The 14,277-nt window shown below is 38.8% G+C and overlaps 1 pseudogene; it reads right to left on the reverse strand.

Moving 5' to 3' along the window:
- Positions 1–342: 342 nt before the first annotated feature.
- Positions 343–14,277, reverse strand: part of LOC132857692 (tripartite motif-containing protein 16-like) — a 67,288-nt pseudogene continuing 53,353 nt past the window's right edge.

Genomic DNA, 14,277 nt, shown 5'->3' on the forward strand with positions numbered 1-14,277 from the left:
TGATTGTTAACTGATTGTATTGTTTCTGCTGATGACATTTGTTTCTTCTGGGTTTTGTAATGTTTAGGGTTTTTTTTCATGTTCCCTTAGTTTAACATATTTGTGTCTGTGTCTTTAAAAAAACGGAGCTCGACAGACAGGTGTTGTTAGAGGAAGAGCACGAGAATGCGAGATGCGGAAGTGCAGTATTATACTGATCCACGTTGTGCTCACTAAGTTTTGAAATAAACGAACCATTTGTCTAAATATCAACACACTTGTGGACCTCGTGTGTAACATATACAAGTGACATCCCGTGTGTCAAAAATGTTGTCAGGACAAAGATGCTGAAACAAATAGAAGTGCAGGTTTGAAAGTTTAATAAAAACAATGGCATCAGTAGAGAAAGAGAAAAACACAGTCAGTCGATCAGTAAACAACGGTAACAAGTCAAGGCAAGAGCAAAAGCAGAAAATCAATTAAGAAAAAAAAGTTTAGGTACATTCTATTATTTCGAAGCAAAGGTTTTCTTGAATAAAAACTTATACAAACTTCTACAAAAATCCTATTTTTTAGGTAAATATATTATTTATACAGAGAAAATGTAGTATAATTTGAAAAAAATAGTTTTTTAATTTGACTAAGAAATTTTACTAACAATTAAACTTTATCACATAACTTTACAGGTGAGTTAAAATAGCATACACGGAACCCAGCGTATAGAGGCTGAGTGAATGTGGTGTGGACTCTGTGGAGGAGCCTCATGGTGTCAGAGACGCTGTAGAAGGACAGAGTTCCTGCACTGTGATCCACATACACTCCTATTCTGGAGGATGATGGACCTTGGAGCTTAGTCTTAATGTTGTTGTGCCAGAAAAAGTCAGAGGAAGAAGAACACCACAGACTCCAGGAGTGACTGTTGAGTCCAAACAAACACTCATTACCCCGTCCTTTCCTGCTGATCTCTTTATATGACACTGATATGTCCATGCCCTTACCACTCCACTCCACCTCCCAGTAACAGCGTCCACACACACTCTCCGTACACAACACCTGAGTCCAATAGTCAAATCTCTCTGGATGATCGGAATATTGCTGTTGTGTCTTACTGCATGTCACCACTCTGTTCTTCTCAGACAGAATGAGTTGATGATGTATTGTGTTTGGATCCAGAGTCAGATAACAGAAATCTACAGTAATAAAATGTCCACACGTTAGATTGCAGACCAATCTGCTCTTAAAGTGAAATAAAATATCTATAAAAAAGTTAAAATTCAGCATAAATAAAAAATGGTGCTTGCAAAATATTTAATTCCTTTAACCAAGTCAATTATAGAATCATCTTTTACTAGATAAACAACTGTAAGTTTGGGAATCAGATCTGGACTAAACTCCTATATTCCTTAGTTATTACTCCTTTTAGGGAGGGGGATACACCACAATATTGTGGCTCTAAGCCACCCTGTTGATTAGGCATTAGAAGACTGAGGGGCGCAAGAGAACCCATAAGGTATTGTATTGACAGTAGTCATAGTTCTACTTTTCAAAACTAGCAAACTCCAAGCCCAAATAAAAGGAGTGTCTAGGGTTCCTGCTGTCTTTCTAGACAGGCTAAGCCCTCTACTGGCTAAAGTGTCTTACTGAAATGGGAAGCCTCTACCTGTTGTGGAGGAACAGGTTGGAGGAATTTGTTCAATCCATGAACCAGGAAATTGTGGAGACTGGGAGAGACCACAAAAGGCCACTGCAAAGAGCAAACATGATGGGCGAATTTGCCCGGCTTTACATCACTTATTCAATTACGGGGATCTGGTGGCCCCCACCACTCCCAAACTCCCTACAAAGCTCCCCAACTCCCTGACTCCAGTGATGAGCTCTCTCCAGAGGCTGATGGGGTGGTTGTTAGTGCAAATCTACACTCCATGCTGAGGTGTCAGAATGGCCTCCAGAGCTGTGCTCTCTTCGGAGGCCAACAGGGCAGTCTCCAGTGCAGAGCTCTAAGCCCTGTTCTTTGACGAGGCCGATGGTGTGGTTGATGGTGTCCACTGCTGAGCGGTGGTAAACCTACACTGAAGAAAATCTTCTCTTCTCTTTGGTTCTGAGGGTAAAATCACATGAACTGAAGTCTTGGTGTGGAACAGGGCTTTAATCAGGGCCTTGAACATGGCTTGGAACCGTGCTTTGGAGGCCACCATATTTGCCCAATGTGGAAAGTGGCTTGGAACAAAGCCTGGAACATTCCTTGGAAGCAGGCTTTGGAATCCAATACATCAGCCTCTGGGGAGAACATGTGGAGACACATAGACAAAAAGGAGACTGAAAAATAATGTGTATACAGTTTGAAGCATGAAAATTAAAAATTTATTCCTGGATTTAATACAACAACTAAGATATTGACCAAACATTATGAAAACATTGAACTTAAGCATCAGGGAAATCTCGAAGCTTTACAGCATAAGCGTAAGCTATAACTTTTCTCATGTGTAACTTTAACAATATGTGTGTTTTCACTTTCAGTTTACAGATGATTATATTCTGATTCACCTGACCTCAGTTCTTAAGATATTTATAATATGCATTTGTGATATTCAGTAAGATTTGGTTCTGGATTTTATGTTGAATTAACATCAATGTTAATCCCTTCTCCAGAGGCTGATGGTGTGGTTTATTAGTTCAACGCTCCTCTCCATGCTGAGGCATAAGGATGGCCCACAGAGCTGTGCTCTGGCCAAAAGGGCAGTCTACAGTGCAGAACTCTAAGCCCTGTTCCTTGTTGAGGCCGATAGTGTAGCTGATGGTGTCCACTGCTGAGCTCTTTTTTGAGGCCAAGAGAATGGGCTCCAAAATAGACCTCTTAGACCTGTTCCATTATGTGGCTGACAGGGCCGCCTCCAACACAAAGCTCTCCCCAGAGGCTGATATAGTGGATTCCCAAGCCTGCTTCCAAGACTTGTTCCAGGCTCTGTTCCAAGCCCTGTTCCACACTGGGGCAAATACGGTGGCATCCAAAACCCGGTTCCAAGCCATGTTCCAGGCCCTGATTAAAGCCTTGTTCCACACCAAGGCTTCAGTCCCAGATCCACTACAATACTGTATTCCATTCCCAGCTCCAGCCCCTGTCTCTGAATCATGAGAGACTAAATCTGTTATATGACCATGTAGCTGGAGAGGACATTTTGAGGGTCCTAAAAGTTCTCTCAATGCCTTTACTTATTTTGTGTGTGTGTGTGTGTGTGTGTGTGTGTGTGTGTGGTTCACCTACACTGCAGAAAATCTTCTCTGCTGTCTGGTTCTGAAGGCAAAATCACATGAACTGCTGCATCTGTGGAGACACAGAAAAAAAAAGACTGAAAATAATGTTTTTACAGATTAAAGATTTAATACCTCAATTAAGATATTGACCAAAACATTATGAAAACTTTGAAGGTAAGCATCAGTGAAATCACAAAGCTTTACAGTATAAGCGTAAGCTATAACGTTTCTCATGTGTAACTTTAACAATATGTGTTTTCACTTTCAGTTTACAGATTATTATATTCTGTTTCCCTTAATCTCAGTTCTTAAGATATTTATAATATGCATTTGTGATATTCAGTAAGATTTGGTTCTGGATTTAATGTTGAAGTAACTTCAGTTTTAATCCATTGGAGTAGATGCCAATTGTCATGTTCCTGCTTACTTCTTATTTCAGTTCCATGAATGTTTCTGTCCTGTGATACAGAAACAATGTTTGTTTGTTCAACTTGTGGTCTGATCTTGTTGAATTCCTCCTCACAGTTGTGATCGACTCGTTTTTTCAGATCTGAGAGAAATTTCCTCACTCCATCAAATGAGAGATGTTGATTGACAGTGAAGCTGGGCAAGTCGTCACATCCAGGAGAAACACAGAGAGACGGGAAACTCTACAGAGAGGAAACACATCATAGAGAAGGAGAAAAGTGGACGAGAGGAACGAATGAATCTCAGACTGAATTAGAACAAAGACACACTTGTGATCTCAGACAGGAACATTTCTTGTTGCTGTAATGAGATTTTAGGAGGAAACTTTGTGAGGAACAGTGCCCTCTGTAGATCAGACAGTGAGTGTTACCTGGAGGAAGTGGATGTGATCGTGTGTGTGTGAAAGCTGCTCCATCTCAGTGACTCTCCTCTTAAGATCAGCAATCTCCTGCTCCAGTTGATTCAGGAGTCGTCCAGCTCGACTCACTTCAGCTTTCTCCTGAGCTCTGATCAGCTCCGTCACCTCCGTGCGCATTTTCTCTTTGGAGCTGATCATCTCAGTAAAGACCCTCTCACTGTCATCTACTGCTGCCTGTGAACACATCTGTAAGGACACACACACACACACACACACACAATGGAGCAAGTTTTAGTAAAAGAGCAGCTGTTACTGTAATTCCAAAGAAGAAAAAGAATAAGAAGTGTGTGTGTGTGTGTGTGTGTGTGTGTGTGTGTGTGTGTGTGTGTGTGTGTGTGTGTGTGAGTGAGAGAGAGAGAGAGAGAGAGAGAGAGAGAGATTCTTACTATAAAAGACTCCACAGTCTGATTCAGCTCCTGCACTTTCTTCTCTTTCTCTTGGATCCTCTGCTGGAATTTCATCTGCTCCTTCTTTAACTCATTCTGATACCAAATAAGATAAATGTAATTATTTCAGCATCAGTAGCTCAGTGTGTTAATCTTAGGTGCAAAGGAAAAGATGAAGTCCATTTATATTGTACAGGTGAAATAGATGGTTGCAAGTACAGGCAGGCTTTATTACCATATGTGAACAATTTTAAAGTAGTCTACAGCAGAGAAACAAATACATGGTTCCATCAGCTGGCCCACAACCAGAATATAAAAAATACCAGAGAACTTTAAAGAGAAGACATGTATGACCTGTATATCATAGAATAAAAATGTAAAGAAACTGGGGAAAAATGTTCTGTTTTCAAAGTACATTACATTAAGGCTGTACAGAAATAGTCACATAAATACATTTTATTTATTTTACTTGCTTAATCTATTAATTTCCCCAACTAAAATGTGTAATATAAAAATGTATAAAATAAAATGTGTCTACTAAACTAAAAATAATATAGAAAAGCAATATATCAATAAAATTTAGAGTTTTAACACCAGAGATGGGGGACTTGAGTCTTATGACACAAGTCGCAAATTTGAGACTTGAGACTTGCTTGACAAATATTAAAAAAAGACTTGACTTGACTTTGACGACATTCATGACTTACATGTGACTTACATGTGACTTTCTCACATGTGTGACTTACTCCCACCTCTGGTGTGTGTGTGTGTGTGTGTGTGTGTGTGTGTGTGTGTGTTCATGCACCACTGTTTATAGAAATACTATTGCATCTGTTCCTGTATCTCAGCATCATTCAATATGAAATAGTTACAGATCAAAGTTTGCTTCTTAACGGATTTCTTTCAGAGCAGATTTTGTCATTCTAAAGACGGGTCGGGGTTTTTTTCTTCACAGGAAAAACCTCTGTGTCTTGTAGGAAACAGACTGTGTACAATTTATAACTTAATAACAAAAAACTCTTTGACTTCTAACAAAATGTCACTTTGCAGTTAATAGAAAATATATTTACTTGAAAATAGTAGCATGATATTCAGTTCTCACCTGTTTTTTAGTTCTTTCTGTTTTAGCTGAAACTGTATCATGACCTTTGTGTTCTTCCATCGTACACAAGTAACAGATGAGAGAGAGAGAGAGAGAGAGAGAGAGAGAGAGAGATAGAGAGAAGGAGTTTTGTTTTCTCTGAAACTCTCTTAGCTCTGTGTGTTATAGTGTGATAGATTGTGGGTGTGGCTTTAAAAAGAAAGAGGGGTTTAGGGTTTAAAGGATAAGTGTAGCACATAGTTTTGGTTTATAGCTGTAGCCCAGGATGTGTTTTATTTATGACACCAGACATAGAATATAAACAGGGATCTTTAATTATAGACTACACATTAAACAGTGCAACATTAATTATGCAAATATTGGGGAATTAAAGTAGGAAAAGTAAAACTTACTGGAGTTACTGAAAATCAATAAAGTCTGTCTTACATCAAAATGGATCTGTCTCATTTCCAGAGAAAACAGTGGGAAGTAAATCCTAGATATGTAAACATAGACAACAGTAGCAGCCCCTAATCCTATAGGTCAAAAAAAAATGAGTGTAATATTTGACAGCACAGAAAACCATAAGGCTGCTCCAGTAACAGGAAAGTACATGAAAACTAAATTCTTCATAACATGATAAATTCTTAAGCGTGAGTAACACAACCCACAGATTACAAAAGATAAGACATTCTTATACGGAAAAAACAGTGGGTTGAATCAGTGGCGTGCACGGGGGGGGCGTGCACTTTACACTTTTGTCTAAAAGTGTAAAGTGCCCCTTTTGTCTAAAAGTGTAAAGTGCCCCTTTCTTATTATTATTATTATTATTATTATTATTATTATTATTATAATAAATAACAATACACTTCTATACCATTTGCCAGTAACAATAATAATTAACACAACACAAAAAAAAAAAAAAAAAAGTTTAGGCGGACGTATTTACGTTGAGGTGGAGCGGAAGGCGGATTTACCTTTACACGCTTTGCAGCCGCATCTTAGCCGTGAGTCTTCAAAACAAGAGCAGCAGACAGGTAACGTGGAAAATGGACATTTATCCTACCATAATTTTGTTGTTAACTTAGCGAATACGGTAGCACGGGACTTATGATTAATTATAATATAAGTATTACTTGAATGCTGCCACGTTTCTGACATTGACATGTCTTTTTTTTTTTATCCAAGGCCATTAATAGGCGCTAGCATAGTTTAGAATGTGCTCATGTCATTAGCTCGAGGAAATGCATTTAGTGAAATTAAATCTAATTCCACGTCCAACTCTAACATAAAACACATTTATATCTTTGATTTAATGATAGCTAACGCTTCATCCATGTAATACAAATAAAGTTTTCAATATCAACAAAACTAAACATGAATTCAACATGATTAACTTATTGATTCTCACTGTTATCATCATCTCCTTATTTTTGCTTGATGTGTGCATTCTATGTCTATCAACAAATTTAATAGAATGCCAAGGAAAGAAAGGATCAAAAGAAAAAAACACAAGGAACTCTCCGATGCAGCTAAAGGTAGCATCCCTCTCACAAGTTGGCTGAGGAGAGAGAATAAAGATGAAGGTGCTGTTTGTTTGTTTGTTTTTATGTTTGTTTTTGTTTTTTTTAAGCTAGTAAGCTATTACTTATATTACAGTCTAAACAATACTTTAGACATTTTTGTTAAATGAATAAATCACCCAAATTGATTATTCTCTCATTTAATCATCTATATGTTTCAATTCTGTATGGCTTTCTTCTGTTGAATATTTACAAGATTTGTTTTGTCCATATACTGAAAGCCAGTGGTAACCAAAATGGTGTCCCCATTAATTCCATTCATTATATGGCCATTTGTTTTTCATAGAGAGCTGCAGTTCAGATAAGGAACGTATTGAAGAGATTCAAGGGAAAGCAGTTGAGACAAGTGAGAAAGATGAAGGAGATGTTAGAGCCAATGAGGAAGAAAGTGAGGAAATACAAGGAGACATTAGGCTCAGTGAGGAAGATGAAGACATTAGTCAAGAAAAGGATAGAGAGATAACAGAGGAAGGAGCTGCAGGAGCAGATATTGAATACCAGACTCAGGGTACAAGTGAACAAGACATTAACCAATCCTTGTTGGCCTTACAGTTTCCAACAGACCCAGCTCATGTTGATCAGCTTAAAATACAGGTTACTAGCGACTACATACAGTTCTGCTGCTCTCTTGGGCCATGTCAGCCAGTAGCTGGCTTTCCAAAAAATCCACAAGGACGGTCTTTTCAGAGCCAGTGGTATGCTAGTAACAAATGGCTGGAGTATTCTCTGGAAAAAGATGCCATGTACTGCTTCAGTTGTCGTCTCTTTTTGACAGAAGACAAGTTTAAAGCCAGGACTGCATGGAGAACAAGTGGAGTTGTCAACTGGAGGAAGGCTGTTGAAAAGATCTATGAGCATTCAGCCACTGAAGCCCATATGATCAGTATGGTGAGGTGGGCCAACTATAGAAAAGGGCCTTTAGTTGAAGCTTTTAAAGCTCAGGCTGCAGAATGTGGGTTACAAAATGAAAAAGAAAGACAGAAGAACAGAGAAATCCTGTTTCGCTTAATCGACATCACAGTATATTTGGCAAGACAAGGACTGGCATTTAGGGGACATGACAAAAGCAGCACCAGTTCTAACTGGGGAAACTTCCTTGAGCTTGTGCACCTCTTAGCAGAATATGACAGTGTCCTCAGAATGCATCTTGAGCGTTTACAGATCACTCAATCCCAAAAAAAGGAGGCACAGGTGACATTTTTATCCAAAAGGACCCAAAATGACCTGATACGATCTCTTGGAACACAAGTGAGAAATGTCATTCTGAAAGAGATTAATGAGGCCAAGATATTTTCAATTCTTCTGGATGAAACTACAGATGTGTCACACTCCGAGCAAGTATCCTTTGTTGTCCGGTTCGTCCATGACATGCAAATAAAGGAGCGTTTCATCCAAGTATGTCAGGTTAAATCAACCACTTTCAGAAACCTTCTTTCAGAAAATGGGTTGAATGCTGAAAATATCCGGGGCCAAGTCTACGACGGTGCAGCCAACATGAGTGCTTGTTACAAGGGGCTGCAGGCTAGAATTCAGAGGCAAAATGAAAAAGCCCTCTTTGTGCACTGCCATGCACACTGTTTAAACTTAGTGTTAGTGGAGACTGCTAAATCAAGCCCCCATTTTGTGCGTTTTTTTAATTTGGTAGAGAGGCTCTACACTTTCCTGTCTTCTTCCAGCAAGCGTCATGCTGCATTCATAGAAATGCAAAAGTTGTTGTATGGAGAGAAAACCTGGGAATTAAAACAGCTGAGTGACACACGCTGGGCCTGTCGTGAAAATGCCTTAAAAGCACTGCAGAAAGCCTTTTCTGCAGTTATACAGCTGTTGAGAAAAATCTCAGACAGCAATCCACCAGATAGCGCTGCAGTTGATGCTTTAATGTTGTATCGCAGCATAAATTTTGAGTTTATGCTTTGTTTGGAGGTGGCCACCCCAGTGTTTCAGAAGACTGCTGTTGCCTCAGCTGCTCTTCAGCATAAAGATGTGGATCTAGCAGTGTCATACACATTGGTGGAAGGAGTGCTAAAAAGGCTTCAAGAACTGAGGACAGAAAGTGAATTCAAGGTTGTTTTTGAAAAAGCAAAGGAGCGGACTGAGGCTACTGGAATTGAGTTTCCTGACAAAATACCTGGTGAGTCAAGACCCAGAAAAATACCTGCAAGGTATAAGTACAGTTCCAAGTCAACAGGAGAAGACCATCACCCTGAGAATTTGGAGGAGTTCTACCGAACAAGGGTGTACTACACCTTTTTGGATACCATTACTCAAGAGATGCTCAGACGATTCAAAGGAAAGGATAATAGTTCAACTGGCATTATCCTCAAATGCTTACACAGTCTGACAGTAGCATCCAAATGGTCAAAAGGAGTAGAACCTGGTGATGCTGAACTTGTCAGAACAGTTAGTAAGTTCTACGGGATTGAGGAAGAGAAGGTCTTCACCGAACTTAAAGTGTTTCATGCATCCTACTCCTTCACCAAAAGTAATGTCCAGGAAATGCTAAAGTGCCTAAAAGACCATTGTGATTGGGATTGAGTCCGTTTTCCCCTCTCTTTCTGAACTCCTAAAAGTTTATGCAACATTGCCTGTCTCCACTTCTACAGTTGAGAGGTCATTTTCTAAGTTAAAACTTGTGAAATCCAGTCTTCAAAGTCTGTGTAATGAAGAGAGGCTTTCTGACCTACTGCTGCTCTCCATTGAGCGAGACATTCCAATTAATCGTGATGAAGTCATTCAAATATTTAAAAAGACAGCAGATCGACGAATACTGATTTAAATACAGGTAATTTCATAAATAAGTTAAAATCTGTACAAAAATACATTTGGTTGTTTATTGAAGTAATATTTTTGTCTTTTTTTTTTTAGTGCCCTTTTTGGTCCTTCCCCCCTGCCCCACTGCAGGTCTGTGCACGCCACTGGGTTGAATTGACTCAAACTTACTATTTATTTCCACATGCATACGCTATCATGGAATGACTGAACCTGGTAATCACCAGAAAATCTTTGCGTGCTGAGAAATGACTCATCTCTGTACATCCTCTACATCCTGTAATCAGTAGTCAGTTATTCGTAGAGTTTTATTAGTTCTCAAAGCTGCTTTGTCTTTTTTATTTATGAATGAGATATTTTGCCCCAAAAGTCATAAATATGTTGTTATAAGTTACTTAATTTAGCCTTGCTATGTTGGTGACCAGTTAAACCTCTTTATGCTGCAATGAGTCTCAGTGCCTTCAAAAGACTGATTCATCCATTTGTCTCTTCTTCACTTTCTCTTAGCTATATTTGCCCCCTCATTTTGTACTGCTGCACAATTACTTCCTTATAAAGGGTCCTTAGTCTTTTGTATTTTATTAATTCGGGTCAGGTAAATGTTAAAAGCTTTTATTATGTGCCATTGTTTGTTGCTAACCGAGACAGTGCAAATATGCAATAGGTCATGAATGAATAGTTAAATCACAGAGAAGATCCTCCAAATGTAAAAATTCTCTTGCTTTAAAACCTGAACTTCCTGTGAATTTAAAGGCACACCCAACACACACACAAAAACCCCCCACAAATGTGCTAACGCATTTGTGTAGGCGGATGCTTATCAGTCCGTGGTTATGGTTGAGCAGAAAACTAAAAAGCCCCTGTTGTTGCAGCTTATTTAAAGTTAAGTTTGCATTCTTGAAATACAGATAAAACATCCTTTGAGAAATTACATTACATCTTTGGCTAAATTCTGTTTCAACACATACAGGAGATATAGAGAGTAGCCTTTATTTTATCTTTCTTAAAGATAATATAATAAATGCAACTTGTCTTGATCCTAATAAACTAAAGTGTAGACTCATAAGAAGCATAAACTCCTAAAAACAGCATTGTTAGGGACTCCTTCCATAAATGTTAAATATGAAGCAGACAGATATTTTTATATTTTATAACATATGAACATGTGCTAGTTAATTGGCTGCAGTGACGATCCTGTTCAACGTTAACTTTTCTACTCTGGTCCTCTCAGGATGTGCGCCTGGTCCTGAGCGTTACCACAGATTCGTCTCTCTGCAACATCAACAGCAAAAAAAAAAGCTGCTCCATGTTTCCGCTGGGGCCTTTACTGCTCCCGGACCAGAGGGAGATCATCCAGAAACAGTATGAGTATGAACATCATGTATTGACGTCATATTTCTTATCTTATCAATAAAAAAAATGTAAAAAAAATTGGCCTCTTTCTGATTTTAATTTTTTTCATGTTTGTCACACTTTAATGCTTCAGATCATCAAACAAATTTAAACATTAGTCAAAAATAACACAAGTAAACACAACATGCAGTTTTTAAATAAAGGTTTTTATTATTAAGGGAATACAAAATCCAAACTCACATGGCCCTGTGTGAAAAAGTGTTTGCCCCAAACCTAATAAGCCATACTTAGCAGCAAGAACTGCAATCAAGTGTCTGTGGGGGAATTTTGGTCCACTCATCTTTGCAGAATTGTTGTAAACCAGCCACATTAGAGGGTTTTCGAGCATAAACCTAAAAATGTACTAGTTTAAGCTTTATGAGCTTAATCCTCGTCTCTGTAAAAAGGTAATGGAGACTATTCATTCATTCATTCATTTTCTACCGCTTATCCGAACTACCTCGGGTCACGGGGAGCCTGTGCTCCCCTCAGGCGTCATCGGGCATCGAGGCAGGATACACCCTGGATGGAGTGCCAACCCATCGCAGGGCACACACACACACACTCTCATTCACTCATGCAATCACACACTACGGACAATTTTTCCAGAGATGCCAATCAACCTACCATGCATGTCTTTGGACCGGGGGAGGAAACCGGAGTACCCGGAGGAAACCCCCGAGGCACGGGGAGAACATGCAAACTCCACACACACAAGGTGGAGGCGGGAATCGAACCCCCAACCCTGGAGGTGTGAGGCGAACGTGCTAACCACTAAGTCACCGTGCCCCCCGTAATGGAGACTAGTTCAATTTAAAATACGAGTCAACTTATATAAAGTACAATTCATAAGAATAAAATCTGTTTGCCCATTAGAACACTATGGGTGCTTTTCCAAGATAACGATGATATGATTATTTAACTGAAGTTATGATTACAAATTAGTTTATTTAAATGTCTTTAATTGTATTTTCATGGGACGATAGAAACAACTTCGTTACTTGAGGAGGTAAAAGAACTGGTGAACCGTTTTTTTGAATCGGTTCATTGAAACAAACTGTCCGAAAGAACCGGTTCGCGGAAAATTACTAATTGTGTAACAGTGATGACTCTGGACGTGATGATTCGTTCGCGAACCGGCCATTACTAAAATTTTGCTCGCTAGACAACAAGCTGCAGTCGAGACGTGAGCAGAAAGAGTTTTTAATTTTTACCGTGTTCTTAATCGGATGTCATTATCGTTTTTATCAAAGAAACACCGAATGATCAGTTATATTAGAAGCACCGCCGACACTCCATATTTCTGTTTAATGAGAAATATGCATTATACATGGTTGCAACAACATTTAGTTCTAATTGGTTTTATATTATAAAAATGCTTGATCGTTTAAGAAACATACATACATCTGAGCACAACTTTTTGTAGTTTAATAATCGCATCATTAAACTTTTGTCATTTGTATTATCTATGAAGCCCTGAAGAATCATGAAATTTAGAAACATTTTCACCTAATAAAAGTTATATTTACAGCATTGCTTAATTTCATATTGGCAGCAATATCAACACTATAATATTCAATGTATCACCCAGTCATAGAAATATGAAAAGATGTTCTAAGAAAGATGTTCAGTGAATATTTCTGTGTTTTTAACGTGTATGTGTACTTTGATGGAGTTTGACTACTGTTTTTTTTTATTTGCAGGATCAGTGCAGTGCAAGTAGAGTGGAAGCACAACTCCATATCAATGAGGTGGTGTTGCAAGATTTGTAGATTTTCCTCACCCAACCAGCGTGCCCTAATCACACATTACAAGCTGAGACACTGTCCACAAGTCTCTGTCCACAAGTCCGGCAAGTCTCTGTCCACTCCCATGCATCTATAAAGATTGTGTATGACAGTTCAAGGGTTTCCTCCAGATTTTATGCATGACCTGTTTGAAGATATAGTACCAACAGAGTTAAGTCTTTGCATAAAGTCCTTTATTTCCTAACGGTACTTCACATTAGATGACCTTAATGCCATCATCAAGTCTTTTCCTTTCAAGTTTACTGATAAAACTAACAAACCACAACAAATTTCAAAGACATTTGTGTCAAAACATTCAATTGGAGAAAACTGCCATGAAAACTGGACTCTGTTAAGGCTACTGCCATTGATGATAGGTCACAGAGTAGCAGAAGGAGACAAAACTTGGGAAATCTTACTAGATCTGAAAGATATTATTGAGCTCCATAGCTACTGGACAATTTTCTGATGAGACATTGTGCTACTTGGAGGCCAAAATATCAGAACACAGGTGCTTGCTGAAAGAGTGTTTCCCAGATTTCCACATTCTCCCCAAACATCACTTTTTGGAACACTATCCTGAAATGATTCGTCGATTTGGGCCTCTGACTGATTTTTGGACTATTCGATTTGAGGCTAAGCACAATTTCTTTAAGAGAGTTGTACATGACGGTAAAAACTTCAAGAATGTCTTGCTCACTCAGGCCAAAAAGCACCAGCTTGCTTTGGCTTACTACCTTGATTTGCCAAGTGTTTTCAAACCTGATCTAGAAGTAGGGCACGTTGCTGTGGTTTCACCTGACACACTTGAACATTCAGTGAGGCAGGCCATTCAGCATAAATATGGAAACCTAAACACTATTTTAACCCATGCATGCGTCTTTGGTACCAAGTACTCAAAGGGAATGTTTTTCTGCCAGTTGCCGGTTTTCTGCTGATCTGCCAGTTGTAGAACCCCAGGAGCTTAATGGATACCATCCAGTCTATCCATATGTAAGAGCTGGCAAGCTATACATTACACCAAAAACCTTCTTGCTTCACTATGGTAAATTTGTTGAAATGCACATGATTTTCCAGTTGTTTACATTGATTGATGATTGCATCCTTTAATGTGATCACATCTTTTTACTCTTTCCCTAGTTGCAGAGAAACCCAGGAATTT

Source organism: Tachysurus vachellii, chromosome 15, assembly GCF_030014155.1.
Source record: "Tachysurus vachellii isolate PV-2020 chromosome 15, HZAU_Pvac_v1, whole genome shotgun sequence".
NCBI lineage: Eukaryota > Metazoa > Chordata > Actinopteri > Siluriformes > Bagridae > Tachysurus > Tachysurus vachellii.